Below are 19508 nucleotides of genomic sequence, written 5' to 3'. Positions count from 1 at the left end.
CCACAATACCTGAGTGAGTGGTATTGCAGTGCACCTGCAATGTGGCTTTGCATGTCTCTCATAACAACAAATGAAGAAATGGAGTACCCTCTAGAAAGAATTGTGCACAAAATTGAGTAATCATGTTTGTCACCACATGACTGTTAGGGCCAGTGCATGTGTGTGTCTATCACTCACTGGAGTGACAGGGACAATACCTGTTTGCAGCAGTATGTCTGTTGGGGTGTCTACATGCCTGATGTGCTGCTTTGTCATATAAAATGTCATACACAGTGTATTTTTCTTCAAAGTTTTGTACAGTGAGCACCCTCCTCTTTCCTGGTTCTTATATTTAGTGGGTTTAGGGGGCTTAGTGTTAGGTTAGAGTAGGCTGTTAGTTTAATTAGTATAAGTGGGTTGGGGGTGGAGGGTGTTATATTATTACATGTGTTTTTTGTGGGTGGGTGGGGGATGATGCTGTGGTTTATGTGTATAAAATAAAATATAAAAAAAAAGACAAAATTAAATACCAAAAATATATATATTTGTTTAGGATAAGATAGCATGTGTTTAGGTTAGTATATATTAGATCAGGGTAGGTAGAGCCAGTTGTGGGTAATGTGTAGTTAGGATAGGTTAGTTAAGGTGTTTCTCCTAGTTTATTATCCTTTTTTACTGTTATATAAATATTTAGGTACTCCTTTACAGTATGTGTCATATGCTTGGGGATCAGGGCCTTGGCATGGGTGAACAGTGTCAATTTAGTATTTGCATTTGTGTACCATCCTGCAACCGAATTCCATTATTGACATGGTTATTCACAATTCCTAATGTGCAGTCACATTGGGAGCTAAATCACAGCTACTTCTCAATGCATCTGCCACCCATTGCACCCACCACTCAAGGTTACTATACAATCCAAAAAGGGAGTACCCTGTCTTACATTTCAGCTCGAATAGCCCCAAAGCATCATGATAAATGCAGTCATTAGAATTAATTAGAATAATATTTCAAAAGTTCTTTCACCATAAATGGGTGCAGCAAGTGCTGTAACGTTGTAGAAAGTTTTTCACCATAAGTTGGTGCGGCGAATGGCGTATCTCTGGACACGTGTTTCTGGCTTTCGGCCATCATCAGCGGAGAGCAAAGTGTGGCAGACGGGGTTGCTTGAAATGCCGCCTAAACCGTATTCTCAGGTTTTTGTACCACTCAGTAGGCGCACAGGTGCTTCACCAGAGCTCGTCAGCTCAAAGGCTCACGGGAGCCGTTAAATATACAATCCAAAAAGAGAGCACCCTGTCTTTCATTGCTGCATCTACTTAGGGTGAATAATTTTTTGAAAAATTCTCGCTATTTATATTTAAATGACTGCATTTACCATGATGCCTTGGGGCTATTTTCCACTTGAATCCAAGGAAGTATGCTCCACTATTTCTTTTTGGATGTCTAAATGACGGCTCCTGTGAGCTTTTTGCTGACGAGCACTGGCGATGCACCTGTGTGCCTACTGAGTGGTACAAAACCTGTGAAGAAGTTTGGCTGCATTTCAAGCGACCCCTTCAGTTACATACGCTCTCTGCTGATGACAGCGGAAACCCAGAAACACGTGTCCAGAGATACGGCACTCGCTGCACCTATCTTAGTTGAAAGACTTTCTACAGCGATACAGCACTTGTTGCACCTACTTAAGGTGAATAATTTTTTGAAAAATTCTCACTATTTATATTTAAATGACTGCATTTACAATGATGCCTTGGGGCTATTTTCTGCTTGTATGCAAGGCAGTGTGCTCCCTTTTTCTTTTTGGATGTCTAAATGACAGCTCCCGTGAGCCTCTTGCTGACGAACACTGGCATTGCACCTGTGCGCCTACTGAGTGGTACAAAAACATGTGAAGACGTTTGGCGGCATTTCAAGCGACCCCTTCAGTTACATACGCTCTCTGCTGATGATGGCCGAAAGGCAGAAACACGTGTTCAGAGATACGGCACTCGCTGCACCTACCTTAGTTGAAAGACTTTCTACAGCGATACAGCACTTGCTGCACCTACTTAAGGTGAATAATTTTTTGAAAAATTCTCACTTTTTGTATTTAAATGACTGCATTTACCATGATGCCTTGGGGCTATTTTCCGCTTGTATGCAAGGCAGTGTGCTCCCTTTTTCTTTTTGCATGTCTAAATGAGGGCTCCCGTGAGCCTCTTGCTGACGAGCACTGGCGATGCACCTGTGCGCCTACTGAGTGGTACAAAAACCTGTGAAGACGATTGGCGGCATTTCAAGCGACCCCTTCAGTTACATACGCTCTCTACTGATGACGGCCGAAAGCCAGAAACACGTGTCCAGAGATACGGCACTCGCTGCACCCACCTTAGGTGAAAGACTTTCTACAGCGATACAGCACTTGTTGCACCTACTTAAGGTGAATAATTTTTTGAAAAATTCTCACTATTTATATTTAAATGACTGCATTTACAATGATGCCTTGGGGCTATTTTCTGCTTGTATGCAAGGCAGTGTGCTCCCTTTTTCTTTTTGGATGTCTAAATGACAGCTCCCGTGACCCTCTTGCTGACGAACACTGGCATTGCACCTGTGCGCCTACTGAGTGGTACAAAAACATGTGAAGACGTTTGGCGGCATTTCAAGCGACCCCTTCAGTTACATACGCTCTCTGCTGATGATGGCCGAAAGGCAGAAACACGTGTTCAGAGATACGGCACTCGCTGCACCTACCTTAGTTGAAAGACTTTCTACAGCGATACAGCACTTGCTGCACCTACTTAGGGTGAATATTTTTTTTTTAATTCTCGCTATTTATAGTTAATTGACTGCATTTACCATGATGCCTTGGGGCTATTTTCCGCTTGAATGCAAGGCAGAGTGCTCCATTTTTCTTTTTGGATGTCTAAATGACGGCTCCCGTGAGCCTCTTGCTGACGAGCACTGGCGATGCACCTGTGCGCCTACTGAGTGGTACAAAAACCTGTGAAGACGTTTGGCGGCATTTCAAGCGACCCCTTCAGTTACATACGCTCTCTGCTAATGACGGCAGAAAGCCAGAAACACGTGTCCAGAGATACGGCACTTGCTGCACCTACCTTAAGTGAAAGACTTTCTACAGCGATACGGCACTTGCTGCATCCACTTAGGGTGAATCATTTTTTGAAAAATTCTCGCTATTTATATTTAAATGAGTGCATTTACCATAATGCCTTGGGGCTATTTTCCGCTTGAATGCAAGGCAGTGTGCTCCCTTTTTCTTTTTGGATGACTCAAGGTTACTATGGTTCCCAGTGTGTTGTGAAGTTTGGATGTGTGTTTTAAATCTGTCATCGTTTGGGACCTGAATTGGAATCTTGGGCACTGTGGTACGTCTGACTGCAGCCTGACGTTCATGTGAAACCTAAAAAGCTGAATGATGTTATAATCTTTTGTAGTATTGTATACATAACTGACACCTATCATTTCTTACATTGTACCCCCAGGTTGCAGATTTGTCCATACACTCGTACACGTCCATTCCTGCTGTCTAGTGTGTGTGTGTGATGAAAGTTTATAGTCAGATGTGACATACATAAAAATTGTCTTGAAGGGAATGTTGGAGACATTGATTTTCAGCTTTTACATACCTTGAAGCTGACTTTTTCAGTCCAACACAGCATTATACTGTTAGTTTTCAATTTACTTCAGAAATAAGGCTCAGGGAGGGCAGATGATGATACAATCCAGACCCCAGTGCATAGTTATCAGCCCACAATCTTGAAACACAGTTGTATTGACATACTAGGGCCATTGACACGTGACATGCATCACTAATCTCCTACACAGTTGATGTGTCACATTACACAGAGACAAAGTGGTTGTGTAAGTGCTATTTATTTTAAAGTGCTGTAGTGCAATAATTACATAGTCCAGGATTGTGAGTCCATTAATGTAACGCCTTCTATTGTGATGTTACACAAGTGCAATGGGACACGTCATTGGACATGCTGGGGTGAAGTGTCATACAGTGCAGAGGAACATGAATTGCCAATGAGGTAGTGAGAGACAATCACAGAGCATAGTGTCAAGGTAAACAGTGTGCTGGAGAACAGTGCATGTGAGCAGCTGTTGCAAGACTGGCATGTTAACAAGCACAGGACCTAGGATATCAGTGCCCATGTGGCATGGACTTGTGCTACCGGGTAATCCTATGTGTGAAGGTGACCTGTTCCACGTCTTCATCTTCTGATGTGTGTGTCGTCTCCTCTGCCCTTGGTGGTGGTGTGTTTGAATGGGCAACACACACTTCAGTGTTTGAAGACGTTGAGTCAGAAATCCCTGTAGCTGCCAACTGTGGGGCTATTAAGGGCAGTACTGCAGCAAGGAGGAGCTGCTGGTTCTTAAGTATAGCAGCTACATCACTGTGGTAGGCAACCAGGTCAGCCCTGAGGGGGTCATGATTGCATTTGTGCATGCAGTGAAAGGTTTGGGGTGCCAGGTGTTGCCAAAACTCCCTTACTGCAGTGGTGAATTCCTTTACACTTTTTTGTAGTCCTTGCAGGATGGATGTTAGATCTTGCATGGCTGCTGCCTGTTCTTCAGATGACATCATGCACGAACGCATCCCCTCAAGGCTGGCTACCATATTTTGCATCCCCACCCGCACCTCCTTGGCCAGCTCCCGCTGTACTCCAACTACAGTCCTCTCAAAGGTGGTACCAGTTTCCTCAGAGTCCTCAGCTGGGTTGGAGCTGGCAGGTCGTACTATTGGGGTGGTGGGTGGGTCCTCTGTGATGGCTGCTACTTCTGTGCTCCTCCTTGCGACTGTAGGTGGGGTCTGGAGGGTTCCAAGGACATCTTGGAAGATCTGCTGGCTAATGTTTGTCAGCTCGTCATTCATGTCATCAGGGAAGTCCAGGACAGGCATATCCCCAGGAGAGTCGTCGTCCTCTGCAATGAGATATTGTACAATTAGTGTGTCTGTGTTGTGGCATTTCTAATGTGACGTTCCTGGCTTCCTATTAGTTGAACATTGTGATCTTAGTTCCTGTTCATTGTTCCTGTCATTAATATTAGCATTCTCACAGGCCTGTTCCCCACCTGCATGTCACATGTAGTGTGGGCAGTTTGGGATATTGTCTGCGTCACATCCTTTAGGTGTAGGTTCTCTCCAAATTGTATGCTGACACCTTGTTGTCCTACTCAACCCTCCGTCTACTTCCATTATCATGGTTTGGCCTTGCACTGGCTGTCGGTGTTCTGATGTCACTAGCCCCACACTTAACAATCTGGAACTGACCCAGTCTCAGATATTTCACATCCACCTATATGTTGCTGAGACCTAGCATATACTATGTACAGCATTGGCATGGCACGATACAGGTGTCAGCATTAGTAGTGTGTACTGCTGATGTTAGGGAATGTGTGCTACATTGGATTGCACTGATGGTCCTAGCAGTGTTCCATTTCCTCTTATGACTGTGCGGGTGTGTTTAACTAGCTAGACACATATGTCCTCCCCCTCAATGCTGTTGTCTTAGCACTATGACACTTGAGATGTTGCATGGTGGCATTGCAGCTATTGTGACACAGGCACAGGGTAGACCCTGACATGTGCAGAATGGGTATGACATTACTGCTGTGTACCTCATAATGTTAATTACAATACCTGATGTTTACAGTGCCTATTGACATGAGCATTTGACAGGAATTGCACATTATTAGTAATTACAGGGGATTTATAACATCGTCATCCTGAACCCTCTATTTTGGGTATGTTTGATCCATGAGCACATAATTGCCATTGGCTACTTGACCTGCACACACAGCACAGGTGATAGTGACAACTGTTGTCAATGGTAAATACTAGTTATGGGTATGGCCTGAGACTGGAAATTGAGCCCTATTTCATGTAGCAACAATACTAGCTGTTGTGTGACAGCAAGCCAGTTTTACGTTGTACCCTACCCTCGTGGACTGGCTTTGCCTTTTCAACAGCCTTGGCATGGCAGAGTACCCCCCCCCCAATGCAAAGGTTGTTGGTGTAGTGTTGTGCTGTGCCCCAGGTTTCTTCTGCACAGCCCATGCACCCGTCCCGTGCCCCTTTGCCCTTTCGACTACCTGATTATCATGGCTGACATGCATTGTGTAGCAGGTATGTCCCCCCCTGCTTGCAGTTAACAATTAGGGATTTTTGTCGCACATGCAACTTACCCTGCATCTGTGTTGTATCCTGGTAGTCTGTGCTGTCCTGTCCTTGAATCCCTGTGATGATCTCCTCAGGGATGACGGCTGCCACCATCTCCTCCATGTGGTCCAGGGCCTCCTGCAGTGCTAGACTCCCACTTCCAGTCTGCAGTGCTGTCTTCCAGTTCCTTGCCATCTTTTCCTTGGTCCTGCACTTGCAGTCATGCCAGTGTTTCTTGCAGTCGGTGACTGTTCTCCGTATTTCTGCCACACTATTGATCTTATTGACAATTTGTTGCCAAATTGCCTCTCTCCTCCCAATTGGCAATTTTGAGGTGACAAAAAGTTGATGCTGGTGTTCTGTCACCTCTTTCACCAGTATTTCGTGCTCCTCTGCACTGAACCGACACTTCCTTTTCTTCTTCTCCCCCTCCTGGGTCTTGTCTGGGTCCTCCTGGGTGGTTCCTGGTTGGTAGTAGTATTCCTGGGGTCTCTCATGGCTTCTGGAATCCATTTTGGGTCTCCTTTGCACATTTTGCTGTGTTTTTGCTTTTTGACGCTATTGCAGCGCGTATCCGGTTTGCGACGTCGTAAACCGGATTAAAGTAATTTTCGCTGTGTTAACGTTGTTTTTCTTTACGACGTCGTGCAATGGTTTGAGTAAAAAAAAATGACTCTAACCCGTGGTTTGCGCCACGGAGAGTCAAAGTATAAATTTGAAGCCCGGGTGGCGCAAAGAAATGGCGTTAGCCGGTGGTAAACTTTTTGACGCAAAACTGCGTTGGCTCAGTTTTGCGTCAAAAAGGATAGATATGGCCCTTGGTGTCTTGTCTATGCCCAACATACTAAAGGCCAGTCCCCTGCTACACATGATAACTTACCAGTACCACAGGGTCCCTTTACCAACGTCCAAATAGATTTTGCCTATATGCCCCCAGTGAATGGATTCAAATAATTGCTGGTGTGTGTGGATCAATTTTCAAAATGGATGGACGCGTTTCCTACAAGGAAAAATGATGCTGCAACTATTGTACGATGCTTGATGAAAGATATCATACCCCGTTTGGAGTACCCTACTGCATAAATAGCGACAGAGGGGGTGAATTTGTGGCTGCAGTTGTGCAAAAGATGTGTGAATGTTTGGGAACAGGGTGGGTATTGCATGCCCCTTACCACCCCCAAAGTTCAGGACAGGTGGAGAGGATGAACTCCACAATAAAAAATAGATTAGCAAAGACAACTGATGCAACAGGCCAGAAATTACCTGATGCACTGCCTTTAGTGCTGCATGCCATAAGGGCAACACCATCTAGAACAACTGTTTTTTCCCCCCATGAAGCACTGATGGGGCAGCCTATGTCTGTGGGGTTGAAGTTGCCTCTCCTAACATCTCAAGCAGCACTGCTATGGACTGATGAAAACATTTCTGACTATGCTATAAAGTTGTCAGCAGTCTTGAGGCATCAACATTTCCAGGTGAAGGAGCTTTGCCCAGTCTATCCTCAGAGCCCACACATCCTTTTAAAGCTGGAGATATGGTCATGGTGAGATAAATAAAAGATGTTTCTCTTAGTTCTAGGTGGACTGGACCACACCTCGTGCTCCTGGTGATGTGGATGGCGGTTAAGGTGCATGGACTTCCTGAGTGGATTCATGTCACTAGGTGCAGATTCACACCAACAACAACCGAGACAGAGGTGCCTGCAACGGATGAGCACCTGCAACCCATAGAACAGCGCAACATACCAGAAAAGGGGGAGACAGACCAGACCATTCCTAAGAGCCACGCTGAGGGCCCCTCATTAAGTGTCAGGTGACACCAACTGATGCAGTTGAGTGAAGCACACAAAGTAGTCTCGAAGAAAGGTGAGGTCACATCTGCAGAAAAATTGTCTGAAGAGAACACCGCAGGGTTGATCCGTGAAACGGCTCCTGAACAAGGCGACTGCAGACCAGTAGGAGAAGCAGAGGACAGCATGCTGCGTGCCATTGCCTTACTGACAATTCGAGAAAATGGTTCAGAACTGAGTAACAGGAAGACTTTGTATCTATATCTATATTTTTTTTAAAAATGCATTGCATAGTTTGCATAGCCCAAATAATATTTTTAGTACCTTAATTTTGTGTGTGCTACTGGTATTTAGACAACCAGCTGACCACCCCCTCATTGCAGTACATGAGAAAGCAGCTCAAGACTTAGGTCTTGAAAATTGCTGGATGTGTACAGAATTATCCAGACACCCCAATGACCCCATTGGCTTACATGGGACACCTGTGCCTATACAGAATTCCGCACAAAGAAAGGGATGCCTTATACCAAATGTAACTTGGGACTGTGGAGAAGGAAGGATTGGGTGGTACCCATGTTGTACCATACTGCCAAATATTCAAGCTGAATACCCAGTGTCTCCTACGGTGGGAAACAATGGGGAGGACAGTGCTTTTCCTGTATGTATAAAGTATCAAGTTTCAGGTTGTAACCCAGCTTCCTAATACGTAGGATATCTAGCACGTAGCAGGTGTCCTAACATATTAGAATGTGATGATACGACTGGCAATTGGAATTTAAGGAACAGACAGTTAATAAGTAGGATCTGGACAACTAACATACAAGGAAAAATGTTAACTACACTTTACATTACTGGAACATCACTATACAGGGAGTGACACTGTTGATAACACCTGATGGTCTTCTATACGATCCATGATTATGCTATTGCACCAAATGTGATTTCTAAAATATTAGAATATCCTTTATGGTCAGCTCGCTGCTCTTACATGGCTCAGAGGGCAAATGCTACTCTTATAAATTCTGCATGGATTGATTATAAGTGGTGTTATCGATTTCAGAACTCTTTCACTGAGGGGGTAAGCCTTCCTCTCAGAAAATATCACACATTGGACACACAGTTACAGGGCGGTATGTATTTCATTTGTCGAACTAAGGCTTACAAGGTGTTTCCCCGGCACTGGGAAGGCATGTGTGCTATTTCTTATCTAACACCAAACCTTTTAGTTGTGCCCACATTGCAGCACATGAGCCATTCAATTTGTGGATTTTCACTCATAGGTATAAAAGAGATACATACACCTATTCTGGAGGCTAGACAAGGTCTATTTTTGGAGCTAATGCATATATGAATCTCTGGATATGGTGTATATGATTTGGAGTTGGCCCCTGTCAACGCATCTGCTGAGCCAGCCGTAGCATTCAATGCCACATGAGATGCACTTCAAGCGTTGCAGGTGGAAATAAATTCAGTGGCTGCCATGACTATCCAATATAGAATTGCACTTGACCTCCTGACACTACAACAAGGAGGACTGTGCGTTGTAATGAATTCCTCTTGCTGTTATTTTTTAAATGAAAGTGGAAACATAGCAAGGGATGTGGCTCAAATCAAGAACGCAGTTAGAATATTTCATGGAGCACAGAAAATGGCAGATTCTGATGATTGGTCCTGGCTGTGGTCATGGTTACCAACAGTATGGTTGAAGAGCTTAGTTCTAGCACTATTTGGCACTTTTATAACAATTGCAGTACTTTTGTGTTGTCTTCAGTGTTGTTGCTCCATGCTCCAGCAATTCTGTAGTAAGAGCATCTATTCAATTTCTGCAGGTAAAGATAAACCTCCTACAGAGCAATAGCTAACCCACAGATATCTTAGAATACAACAAGATGTAGAGGAAGCACAAAATAAATGTTTGATTTAATGGCTATAGACCCATAACACATGAATGCATTGGGTAGTAGTGTATAATTTTGTCTATGTTTGAATAATGAATATCTTCTAGGTGTATATCTAGATGACAATATGTGTATTTCTTCTAAAGAAATGTGTAATGCCATCCAAAGATATGTATTTTATTGATACGTTGTTAGTACTATGCTTGCTATATATATATATATATATATATATATATATATATATATATATATATATATATATATATTTACAATTATCTATGATGTTACTATCAAAAGCGAGGGATTGTTGAGGAATAAATATATATGTCCACATGTATGTATCTATAGATATTTATACTTTAGTTCCAATTCTCTCCGCCATTATCTGTATTCCACAAAGCTATTTATTCTTTTCTCTTACCAAGATGCTTGCTCAGTAGCTCGCCTCTCATTCACAGAATAGTTCCACTCATCCACATAACTATTTTAGCACTGCCCAAGACTTCCCTGCTGACCTCTCTGACACCTATGCCAGCTGTGCAAACAAACCTCTTCAAGCCACTCTAAGTTCAGCCAGTCAGCAACACATCCCCCTTTTTCTTACAATCCACCTGCTGTCTGTTCAATTGTTTCTGCCCACATTGCATTATGTATAATTTTACTCTGTGGTCTTGAAGTTTTTATATATACAACCTATCTATTTTGTATATGCTTGCCCATGTTTGGACTGTGTCCCCTTTTAGGGTTTTGCTGTGACAGTACATTCAAGCATATATAACTGCCTGACTTAAATATGTCAGGGCAGAAGATGCTTGCTTGTAAGACGTAACACTGGAATATGCGTCTGCCTTCTGCCTTGGCCCGCCAATAAACCTTGGAACCTCAACAAACATTTCATCTGTTCCGGAGCCTTGCCTGGTGTTTGTGTTTTCTTTGTGTCACTCTGAGGAGGGTTGGAAAAGTCGTTTCCCTAACAGGTTTATTATAATAAAAAGGTTAAAATGACATTATATCTAGGTGGTGAAATGAGAGAAAACTAACATTTAAAATACAAAAAGACACTGAAATTCACAAGTTACAGTTTACTGCGCTCATTATAACTTGAGCCCTCAATGTGTATTGCTTATCAGCTCACATATTGCTCAGTGGTTTTTATCTCATTTCAGCACCTAACTATAACATCACTTTAACCTTTTCAGTGAAATTCAGGAGGGTTGGAGCACTCAGCGTTGGTGGTGGGGCCGGTGGGGTGGGGCTGCAGGCGTTTGGTAGGGACGAGGTGAAAAGAAAAAAAAAGGGAAAAAAAGCATACCTCTGGGGGAGACGCGTTTGTCTACGTCTCTGTCCTCGTCCTCTTCCTGCTCCCAGCTAATCACATTGCTGCTGTCACCAGCAACAACAGCGTCATGATTGGTCTGAGCGGCCTGCTTTGACGCTCAGACTCCGAGTGGGCGCTCCCACTCGGACATGTTCTGCACTCGGCAGAGCAACACAGCCGGGTAGAGAACATGCAAAGTGCGCATGCCTTTTTGACCGGCCTAATGCGGCCAACTAAACAGACATGTGCACTTTATAGTGCACATACCCATCCTCCGCCACCCTCCCTCTAGCCGAGCCCCACCCCTTCTTCCAGGAAAAACAATATGACAATAATGTAGCATTATTATCATTTTATTTTTGCTTTCCCCACAATCCAGTGTGGTGACGCTCCTCCGCCTTAGCGGAGGAAACGCCCCTGGGTGGGGGTCTAAAGCATATGGGTGTTTGGTCAGCCCTCTTCATCCATTGGTTTGTTCCAGTGTCACTCACATTTTGTTACTGCACAGCACAGCACAGAGCAGGTGAAATGTGGATGGGGGGCATCACTGCTTTAATATCGAGTTTTTTAAAATGTAAATTTACAATGGGTCATTCTTATGATTTTCTTTTTGCAAACTTATGCATGCCCCCTTAGACAGTAACATGGTTACTTCTTTTACTTTGAAACTTTTAATGTCTATTTCTCATGCTCCCAAAAAAATCACAGGCTTGCCAAGGCTATAGCCATTGACTTTGCCAGGGTTTCTTCTGAAGTGTTGATTTGTTAAACGTTTTAGATAGTTGCAAATGCGTTTTTCTTACAAATGTATTGTTATGTTGCGAAAGTCTATGGAATTACACAATTCTTTTCTTTTACGATTTTCTGCAGTCGTTTCAAGTATACCATCTGCTCAAAATTTGTGAAATTAAACAAAAACACATATGAATCTAATATCACAAACGCTGCACATTGAGTTCAACATATGGACTTTAAGCTTTACAAAGTTTTCTTAACACCTTTATTTCCATCTTACAGTCATTTTTGTGTATAGTAACAATTCTGAGCATGCCAGTAGGTACGACTTGACACTTTTTACAACCCACGTCATTTATCTATCTCTCAGTGGACTTGATACATGCATTTTTATGTGTCGGTTCCCATGTCATTACCATTTTTTTTTTTTACAAATAGTCACATTACCGGGGTACATTTTCTATGCTCATGTCAGGATAAAAACGTTTTTTTTTTATTTGCCCCAAGTTTGCTATACTGTCTTTGGAATTGTATTGTTACATAGTTTATTGAGTCATCCAAATCTCAGTATTTTGTAGACAATTTCTCATTATTCATGCCGTTTGGATTTTGTTCACTGATACAAACTGTATTTGCATATCTCTTATCACTCAGAACTTTATTTCTGTTATTCAACACCACCTTTCTATTTGTGAAACCTACGGAGGTATGGGGCCAGCTGGGTCTGTGAGACTTTTTATTATGTCCGCCAACTTCATGAGATCTTCTTAACAGGGCTGGACGGAGTTCACAGAGTCCGACTCCTTGGAATTCCACAGAGTTGAAAAAAACCTCTGTGGAGTTCCGTGACCCAAGGAGTCCTGAATGTGCCCGATCCCCGAACGGCTAAGCAGGGTCGGGCCTGGTCAGCCAGGCCCGACCCTGCTTAGCGCTCCCGAGATTGGGAGCATTCAGGAGAGGGCCTTGGCCATGAAAGCTGCCGTTTCAGGTTTTTTGTGTACCGGTCTGTCCCGTGTGCAGTGCACACGGGACAGGCCTGTGCACAAGAGGCCTGAAACTGCTGTTTTCACTGTCAAGGCCCTGGCCTGAATTCAGGCCAGGGCAGTTTCAGTCCTTGTTTGTGCACTAGTGTGCACAAACAACGATAAAAAGATAGAGATGAGGACTTACCTAGGTCTTTCCGGGGGTCCTCCTCTCCTCGTCGTCCGGCGGCAGCGAGTCTCAGTGGCTGCCTCCCTCAGGTCTGCTCCGATGCACGCTGCAGCACTCTCCGCTCCGCTGGAGGGCTAGCGGAGTTTTTGGACTTACTCTGCGCTCCAAGCTACTTCTTAATGTCCTTCATCCTGCCTTGCTTTTTTCATATGAATTTCTTCCACTATTGCCAATTATATCATATTGCTAATCCATTTATTGTGTTGAGGAGAATGTGGCTAGTACTCAACCACAGATGCAAACCTCTGCCTCATTTTGTGTCCTATATTCTTTTTCATAGGATCAGGCTTAATATGTATTGCTTTGGTGTTGCTTTAGTATACCCCTGTGTGCAGCACTGGACCTTAAATGCAACCACCCACCAAATGCCTTTTTAAGGTAGTGCCAGGAATTCTGCTGCAGTTTCCAGACACCTTGAACAATTTAGTGGGCACCCCAAGAAAATGTAGATTTTCCACAGCCTGGTGGGCAGAAAATCTGGATTTTTTGAAAGACACAGAGGCTAATATTATACAATCTCCTTTATTGCCACAACTCACTGCAGCTCCTTTAAAGAACATAGAATTTTATAATTCAAACTCAATAAAAACACAGAACACCCAATTCTCATTCTTCTTTTTCTGTGAACGCAACTGACATTAACCATAAACTCTATTAAAAGTCTGTAAGCTGGAAAATATATCCAAACTCCCAAAAGACATCCATGAATATGACTTTGAAGCTTGAGACTTCACACCTTCCTTGCAAACTCCTTTGTCCTTTAAGCTTGACCATGAGCTACCATTAAACAAGAAGAAATGAGTCCAGGTACGAGAATAAGGGAGGGACAATATTACCCTCTATATCTTTAATATAATCCAGGTTTTCTGTCTACCAGACTGTAGAAAGAAACGCATTGCCATATTTTCAATTGATTTAAAATAAAAATATTTTGAAAATTACACCACTTGACCAATCAGCACATCTCAAAATATCCTACGAGGAACCTCCCATCATGAATGCTCTTGATCCAGCTGCACCTCTCACAGAATGTGCTCCAAACATACTTACATCCACCCTTGCTCTTGTCATTACATTTCTCACCCATCTAGTAAGTGTCTGTGAGGACACAACTTTGTATGGACTCCTAAAAGAAATTGTAACTGATTCACCCCAAGTGGTCTGGCCTTTGAAATTATTTTTTCATATTCCTTTACACACTTTACTGCACAGATATTTACTTTTTCTTGGAAAAAAGGGTAGGAATTTGAAACTGAATTTGTCTTAGTTCTTTTGGACAAATAGAAATAGATGCCCTCTGGGGAGTAAATTCTGCATGTCATATCAAGCGCTCTTTCATCAGAAACACTCCTGAAATAAATCAGGCACAACAACGTCATTAACTTCATAGAAAAATCCTTCAAATTCAGCAACTCAGTTGATGCCCAACTGTTGAGCAAATCCAGACCTTTTGAAACATTCCAAACAGAATGATACCTTAAAACAGGGGGCCTAGCAATTTAAATACTACTCATCAACCTTCATACCATAACATCCACTGACTACTGACTAAATCGTACCATGCAGCAATTGCCAATCTGAAACCTTTCACCGTCCTATAAGATAGTTCGCCTTCAAACCTTTCCGATAGATATTTCACAAGTTGCTGACACTGAAACGGGATCAAAATCCCTCTCCATGCACCAGCAAACCCATTTCTGCCATGCCAATCTATACATTTTTCTTGTGTCCTAAAAACTGAGTTTCTTGTTTTGGGATCTAAACTGGATTTTGCCCTGTTGACCACAAAACCCAAACACTCTAGTAAATCTTTAGTCATTTGCATATACTCCTTTTGTCTTTCCTTGTTCTATGATAAGAATATCGTCCAGATAAATGATCAATCTGACACCTCTCTTCCTCAAAAAAGACACCACTGGACGTGGAAGTTTCATAAAACACCACGGGTCTGACGAAAGACCAAAAGGAAGACAAACAAATTTCCACATCTTTCCGCCCCAATAGAAGCTTAGGAACTTTTGATGTGGTTCCCAAATCGGAACCGTTAAGTAAGCATCCTTCAAATCGAGACAAGACAACCAATTTTGAGACTGAAGAATGTTTCTTAACATATGTGTACCCTCCATTTTGAAGTGGTGATACACCACCCAAGCTTTTAGATTACTCAATTTTACTACTGACCTCATGCCCTTGTGTTTCTTTTCGAACAAAAAGATATTGGTTTCAAATCCCCCTTCTTCCTGACACACCTCCACTATTGCACTTTTCTTGTGCAACTCTGACACCTCCTTGTTTACCATTACTGCCTGTTCTGCATTGAAATGAATCCCCCCCCACGATACGAGACTGAAGTGCCTCACTGATAAATTCCATGAAATAACCTCTTACTGTTTGTAGAACCCAAGAATCTCCTGTTACCTCAAAACAATTGTGATAAAATTGGGCAAGTCTGCTGCCTATCCTTACTGGAATAACAGTAAGGTCTGACCTTACCTGATCCTTGAACCCAGCATTCACCACGTCCTCCTTGACCTCTTGATCTCTGCCTTTGTGGATAAAAACTTGAGGATCTCCATGATTCTTATCCCTTAGAAGAGACATAACTGCAGGAAAACAAATCTCTCGGTATTCCCATTCCTCTGCCGGGAAAATGACCTCTTGTTCTCCCAGCCAATACAAAAACACGATCACTAAAAACTTTCTTTATGTCATGTTGTGACTTCTGCAGTGAGGAATAAGCTCCTACAAATTTTGACATAGACTTGATGAAATTATAACCAAACAACAAGCCATTAGCCAATGGTCCTGCCTCATTGTTTGCAAGATCCACTAATTTTAGATCTATTTTTAGTAAAATACTCTTTCATCGTTCAACAGAAATCACTGTATTTGTGTTTCCCAGCAGACACACAGCATGTTAAACCCACTGACGCAATTCACCAATATCCAAAGAATTTTTATTAATATATGCCTCTTCCACTAAATTAAAAATCTTTGTCAGTGCACCTACAATATCAAGGAGTCTACCCTGGTATATGCGTAATCCCTTATAAAGACCCTTATGTGGAACACAGCCACCTTTGCCTAAAAAGGCCAAGATTTTCGCATCCAGCTCCGCTGTCAGGGAAACATCATGAACAACTAGGTCTAAACCACTACTTGCCTGAACCACTACTGCTAAATAACTAAAAAGTCTCTACGTTTAAATATTCCTTTCCTTTTTTTCCTTCCCTTTTTAACCTTTTATGACTTAAACTGTCTATCATGTAATTCGTTGTCCTTTTTTTATGTGATGTGCTTTTATGGTATTTATATTTACCGAAATAAAGCTAATAATGATGATGATATATATATATATATATATATATGTATATATATATATATATATATATTAGTTGTTCAGGCAATTGTTATTCAGGCACAATTGTTGTTTAGACAGTAGTTGTTCAGTATTTAGTTGTAGAGACTTTTTAGTTGTTTAGCAGTAGTGGTTCACGTTATAGTTGTTTAGGACCTAGTTGTTCTGTCACATATTCCCGCTGCCATCGTGACCTTATCTTCTAAAGAAGGCCAAGGACATTCAGACCGTAATCTTCTTACTCTGACCTCTTTAGGAATTTGTTTCCTGATCCAATAATGCACGGAATCTGCAACTTGATCCATTCAGGAGATAAAGGATGATTTATTAGAAAAGAGTCAAACATTGAATCCCCAAAGGATCTTTTAAAATGTTCTTGTCTTTTTTTTATATATTTTCTTCAATCTCTTGTTTCCTAGAAACGTTCTCTAATGCTGAATCATCAGAATTAAAAGCAGAGGGACAGCTTAACTTAACCTCAGCACTCCCTGAGGACTCATCAACCTGAACCACCTTATGCGCATAACACTTTCTGATACCTCATGCTTCCACTTCTAGGCCTTTAAACTGCCCTCCTTGTGGCTCCTTGACACCACCTTGACTCGTGTAAACACAGTCACCCTGTTCTGCCAAAGCAGATCGCCTTCTCTTATTATGGGTTTGATTTGTTGAGAGATGTTTCCTCTTTATTGCCACCTTACCTCTTTTCGCTACCTGAGATGTCTCACCAGCAGACCAACATTTTTCTTCCGCAGATGCTCATTTCTTATTCCTCATTGCCTCTTACCTTTTTTCCATCCTATTATCTATCTTAGAGGTAATTCTATCCAAAACTTCCTGTAACCTTCCCTCAGACAAAGGCTCAACATCAACCTGAGTCCTGTCTTCACTCATTTTACTAAAATTAAACCTATCCACCAAACAACTGACACTAGCAAAATCAAGCTATGCAGCAAGTTATAATAAATCTTGCTGAAACTCTTCACTACCTCAGTAAACAAAAACCTTACAGAGATCTGTGAAGAAACAGCCAATAGCTGCCAACTGTAACTGACATTCTAGAATGCAAACTGTCAAACCCTGTTTACATAGCCATACCTAGAATGTAACCCAACTTCCTAAAATGGCTGCTCAGACACCTCCAAGATTAGTCCTCTCTTGATGTTTACCATGTGAAAGGACTTCGAGCTTAATAACATCGAGCAAAAACACACTGCGACTGCACACGCAACTAATGTACTGGCAAATATGAACCCAAAATTGCCTCAAGACATCTGAAACTTCCCACTTTGGGGCAAAATACTCACTAATTATACTGATACATGGTAATCGCTTATTGAAGACATTGTGCGGTCAAAAAGCTTCATATAGCTTTGACTAAGATTGTTTAAATATACGCCGTCGCTAGGCAACCGTGCTTTGTCCCATCGTGCGACATAAACGTTGCTTGATCTTGCCCCCGAAAAAACGTAATTAATTCTGCATGCGATGCTACACAACCCATGCCTCAGCAGGGTTACGGCTGCCTAGTGACAACAGCGCAGCCACCAACACGAGCCTCGCTGACTACATCATGTCACCACAGCGCGCATTCAGCATCATGCGATCCGCTCTGCGTGGACCGCATTCAAAGAAAAAACAACAGTCGCTTCTCAACCGCCTGCTACTCTGACCAGGTACAATGTAAATAAACCAATCCTATACATAGAATTTCCCAAACAATTGTCTACTCAATAGAAAGGATACCAGGATACCATGCGAAATTGAAGCAATTGTAAACCAGATACCATAGTAGATTCAACAGTCAATCAAAACAAAGTAAAAAATAAAACACAACTTTTTTTTCTTGCACTCAAAAGAATACATTTAGATATGTTAATATTTAAATAGTCAAGGTTTCAGAACCAAAAACACTGTACACACACTTCTCCCTCTCATACTAGTACTTCTTTGCAAGAGCAAAAAAGAAGGATGCGGATTGGGTGTTCTTTGTTTTTATTGAGTTGGAATTCTAAAGTTCTAGGTTCTTTAAAAGAGCTGCTGTGAGTAGTGGCAATAAAGGAAGTTGCATAATGTTAGCCTACGGCTCTTGCCATAAAATCGTTTTTAACTTAATTGCCAGAAGGTGGGTTGTGTGTACATTTTACAAAATTAAATGATCTACCTTTACCTGTGGGTTTTTCTGTTAAAGCATTAAAGAATTTAGACTTTTGCCCATGTTGTGTTACTACCCTCAACTGTTTGCCTGAAGGAAGGACTTTAGGCTACAGCAGACAACAAAAAACATGCATTTGTAAATGTAATTCAGATAAGATGGAAAGCAGGTTTTTTTGGTTTGACACACTATTTGATAAATTCTGAAGTCATTTGAATTCATGTTTAAATCAGTGTTCTCAATGCAGCAATTATTTCAAGAAATAATCACATCTCCTTTTTAAGATTTGATATCTTGAATCTGAAAGTGCCAAGTGAAATGTACTCATACTCATCTGGAAATGTCTGTTGCTCTAGATGGGCAAGACTTCAGGCTGTACGAATTGACTGGCCATCAGGAGGTGCTTCCTCCTCTGGACTAAGGGTTGCCTTTAGCCTCGAATGGCAATGTGGAAGAACAACAATTGTCCTTCATTGGCAGCTGCAAACTTACCTTTCCCATCTGTCTTAAATCTGGCCCGCTGACAGCTCTAAGTGGAGCATCAATGTTTTCCTGCTGTTACACATGGCCACTATTTCATCCCATTTTTTAGTTTTGCACTTTGTGGAAATGACAGACTTAAAAAATATATATGTTTGAATCAGTGATTTTGCACACTCTTTGACTTTGTGACTTTAAATACTCCACTGGGACCTGATCCCACTCCACCTGCTGCACCAATGGAGGCTACACTTCTCCATTCTCCCATTCAAATGACTCCCCCCATTGACAAGAGCTCTTCTTCTTTACAAACATGAAAGCTCTGGTACACCCTCTCTAAGAAAATAGGGTAAATAGTGTTCATGTAGATGTCAGTAGAGGCTTGGCTAGTCCATAAATCAGGATTCAGCTG

The sequence above is a fragment of the Pleurodeles waltl genome, chromosome 9, assembly GCF_031143425.1.
Source record: "Pleurodeles waltl isolate 20211129_DDA chromosome 9, aPleWal1.hap1.20221129, whole genome shotgun sequence".
Lineage (NCBI taxonomy): Eukaryota > Metazoa > Chordata > Amphibia > Caudata > Salamandridae > Pleurodeles > Pleurodeles waltl.
Note: the sequence above shows the minus strand (reverse complement) of the source record.